We start from the raw sequence: 4,482 nt of genomic DNA, 5'->3' as shown, positions 1-4,482 counted from the left end.
ACGCGTCCTACAACCTTTTCATACCCCCACTATCCACTTGGGCGTGGAGTTGAGAATAGAAAGTGTGGCAAGCGCAGCGAGCCCCGCGAGGGGACGCGGACACCTGTGAAGCCTGTGAGGGGACGTGGATACCTGTGAAGGTATCCGTGTCCCCTTGCGGGGATCGCTGTGCTCGCCACGCTTCGGGCTCGGTGGCTCGCTGCGCTCGCCACACTTTCTATTCTCAACTCCACGCCGACGTGGATAGTGGGGGTATGAAAAGGTCATAGGACGTGTACCGCCGCCCCTCGCGGCCTCGCTGCGCTCGCCATGCTTCGGGTTCGCGGTGATAGTGGGGGTGGTACAGCCTCAAAAATGACATTTGGGGGCCATTGAACATGTTTGATACTAATTTCAATGCATTTGGATGCAATTCTGTTAGAAATCGCATGCGATCGCATGCAATGCAATTTTTTCCTATACGATGGACATCGTGGGAGCCGTGATTGTACACAAGTACCTAATACTTAATTCAAATAATTACGCCTGGTACTTTCACTTATTAGAAAATGTCAAAATACCATACAAAAATATCAAAACATCAATGAGTCAAAATGATACAAATTAATTTTCGAATTCGCAGCCTTGCGCGTCCACCAAACCCCGCCTTGCCTGGCCACCACCCATTAGCAACTGAATGGCTGTTACACATGCTGGGCGCTGCCATATGCAAATGGCCCAGGCCGCCGCCCCACACCCCCCCTCCACATCCCCCACCATGGCCGCACGCACCCAGCATATGCACATGCGCAGATATGACTGGAGGGCGCCAGTGTGCAGCAGGGACTGGAGCAGACAGGTGAGTGGCATCGGCGGCCTCCGATACCCCCCCCCCGGAAATGACGACGCATCACACCGGGCATCATCCTACACCCCCTGCCAAGTCCCCCCTTCCCCCCGCCCCGGAATGCCGCGGCCTCCTGCCGCCGCAATCACCGGCACCCCCCCCCCCCTGTACAGAGGGCGGGTGAGCACCGGAGCGTGCCCCCCCCCGCCTGGGGCACTCCGGTGCCTTGCACAGGCATTGCGCATATGACCACCATCGGAGCCTCTGCAAATATCTTTAGTGCAAAAACACTAAAACAGTGGCGTAAAATCGTCTCAGTTGCCGGAGGCAAGATAAATATTGGTGCCCCCCAAATAACTCAACCAGTAAGGTATCTGTCTGCAGTAAGACAGGTCATGGGTTTTGAATACAGGGTGTGACACTTGCAAAAAAAGATGTTAGGAGGAGGAGTCAGCTACATAAGTGATATCGACAGTAATCCTACTCAAACTCGCAGGGGAGGAGAGGTGCCCCTTTGGCAGCAGGAGCCGGGCGGCAGATGACTCTGTTGTCTCCCAGAGTTACGCCTCTGCACTAAAACCTACTATATCTGCAAAGCAACAGTAAACTGTGAGTTAGAAAGTATAACTGTTTATAGCATTCTCCTGACAAAACATTTCCCACAGCTGGACTTAAATAAAAAAAATTCTATTTTTACTTCTATATGACTCAATTCCACCCATGCATTATGAAAAAAAAAGTTCTGGATGGGTGTAACTAAATGACACTGAAAACACTCTGTTCTTTTCGATAAAGTCTGTATTAAAAAAAATAAAAAATAACCCCGATTTGATTTGTGCAGAGGTAATCCCTGCGCTGTGATCTCGGGGAGGTTAATGATACAAGAAATTAGATTACATGTGCAGATGTGAATGAGTTTTTGGCAGAAATGAACTCGAGCTCTTTGACTTTCTCTAAAAAAAAACTGGTTTTGTCAAGTCTCCATCTAGTGACATGTGTCTGTGGGAAGGCCCCAGACAGTTGGCATGTACGCCAATCCAGTGGATGGAACAAACTGTGGTGAGCTAGTTTAGAAACCCATTTCATAGCTGTCAGCTTCTAGAAATAGCATTAACACATCACAGCTAGACCGGGGAGCCCTCGAAGACAATTTACAACGCGTTGTCGCGGTGACGTAAACGATGCCCTCGTGACAGGAGCAAAAATACCCATTTCTGGTGCCCGGAAAGTGTTTTCCCATTACAGATGGTTTTATTTCCTTTTTTTTTAATGTGAAATATTTAAATTCTCTAACCTCTTTTACCGAAAATGTTGTCATATATTGTAATTACTGTTCCTTTTTTATTAAACCATGTACTATCGTTTTGCCTGAACAAATGATCTATCTGAGGGGGCATTTATCAAAGCCTGGAGAGAGATGTGAAGCACAAACCAATCAACTTCTAAAGGTGCGTACAAACTGGGCGCTTTTTTATAACCCTGCCAACATTACTGTGAGCGATCCTCAAAATATCCGCTAAAAGTGCCAGCGTCGCTCACAGCAACTGTTCTTTGAGTATAAATAGATACAAATACCACCAAGTCAATTGATTAATTGAAGGTTAAATATTGCACCCAAAAACAGTCGCTGTGAGCGGCGCTGGTATTTTTAGCGGATTATGGGCGGGAGGTTCTAACATCCGCCACTCTACATCGCCAGGTACCGCATTCTTAATATACTGTAGTTTGCAGTGTGGTCCGCGGGCATGCTGGGAAGGATCCGTGATGGATCCCTCACACAGCGCTGTGGTAAGGAGCCCATAAGTTTCTACAGGGAATCACCAGCAGCAGCTGGCGATTCCCTCCACAGCGCTGACCCGGCAGACGGGCATTAGAACATATGGAAATGCAGTAAAAACCCTGATAACGTTTTTTTTTTACTGCGGTTCTGTTTTAGAGCATCCCGCCCATTTTGAGGATCGCTCACAGGCATATTGGCGCTCAAAGGGTTTATAAAAAGCTTTGCTTGGCAATTTTCACACCTATTTTGACAAATTCCCTTGGCACTCAAATCGTTAAACGATATCACTTTTGACATCATTTAAAATTTTGCCAAGTACTCTATGTACGCTGCGCGCTTCGAAGGATGCACGCGGCGAAGGCTGCGCGCTTCTGCGGGTTATTAATGTTTCCCACCCTCCCCTTTGTCCATCTATACAGAAGATCGCAGTTTTCCGAGCACCAGAAACGCCAGCCATCGCCCGTTCCAATGTCCGCCCCCTGACCCCGCTGAATCCCCTCGTTAACATGTGAGGGGGTGTGTGACAAAGGGTATCGGGACTCATGATAGATTGACTCTACGTCGACAGTCATAAGGTTGACCACTGTTGGTTGACAGTTAAAAGGTCGACAGGGTCAAAGGGTCGACAGTCAAAAGGTCGACAGGGTCCAAAGGTCGACAGGGTCTAAAAGGCAACAGTCAATAGGTCAACAGGGTCAATAGGTCGACAGCCAAAAGGTCGACATGGTCAAAAGGTCAACATGGTCAAAAGGTTCGGCATGAAAAGGGTCGACAATCAAAAGGGTCGACATTTTTTAACAAAATTTTGTGCCGACAGGCGGTATTTCATGCCCTACCATCCACTACGACGTGGAGGGAGAATATAATAGTGTGCCAAGAGCACCGATGAGTCTAGGCACCGATGGTCTAGGCAATGGTCTCCGACCATCAAATGATTTCTACTAGTTTTGCAAATATTTTATTTGCGAGCACAGGAATGAAGACGGGGCCCACTTCACCCCAGGCACCCGCTGGATGACCCCCGTCCTCGCAGCCGCCCGCCCCGATCATTGCGAACAGCCGGGTGACTATGCAAGTTGCCGAAGCTCTTCACAAAGGAGAGCTGCACATGCACCTAATATACAGTACCATGCACATGCGCAGAGCACCAAACATCAGAACGGGGACAAATTCGGCCCCGTCCGAATTAATTAGAGTCACCTCCTTCGTTATCAACAAGTGAGAGAACTCGTTGTGACTGATAAAACTTGTTATGTATCATCAATGATGCTCCAGCCAATCAGCTCCTAGCCGTCATGTGTTTGAATAATGACAGTTTGGAGTCTATTGGCTGGATCATACGCAAACTTTTTCACTTCTTAATAAATAGGCAGCTGTTTTTGAAAAAAAATTATGGAGCAGTGCTTTATTTTTCTCCGCTTTACCTCTCTCTCCATACTTTGAGAAATATCCCCCCTGAATTTGCATATTTTTGTAGATAAAAACAGAAAAATAAAGTACCAGGTATATAGGGTAAACAAAAAACAAAAAAAACCTAGCAAAAAATAAGAAAACACAACGTAAAAAGAAACAATTGAAAAAGCAGATGCAAAAGATAACAGTGTGCTGTGAGCTTCCGACGGTGCCTACAGAGTTAGTACAGTGGGATTCCGTTAGGAGCTGCTGCTGCTGCTGACTGAATGCATTTTTTTTTTTTTACTTGGTGTTGCTGAGAGAAAGACAGGGAAAAGAATGGATGGAAAATGGGAGGAATTGGCAGGCTGGTGGAGGCTTGCAAAGCCATCTATGTAAATTTCCCTTCCTTCTTTTGTGAAACACCCCTTTCCTTCAACCGACCACCCAACCTCTATAAATAACACATCAGTTCAACTTTTTT

The sequence above is a fragment of the Crinia signifera genome, chromosome 5 (genome assembly GCF_055691185.1).
Source record: "Crinia signifera chromosome 5, ASM5569118v1, whole genome shotgun sequence".
NCBI lineage: Eukaryota > Metazoa > Chordata > Amphibia > Anura > Myobatrachidae > Crinia > Crinia signifera.
This window is presented reverse-complemented; position numbering follows the sequence as displayed.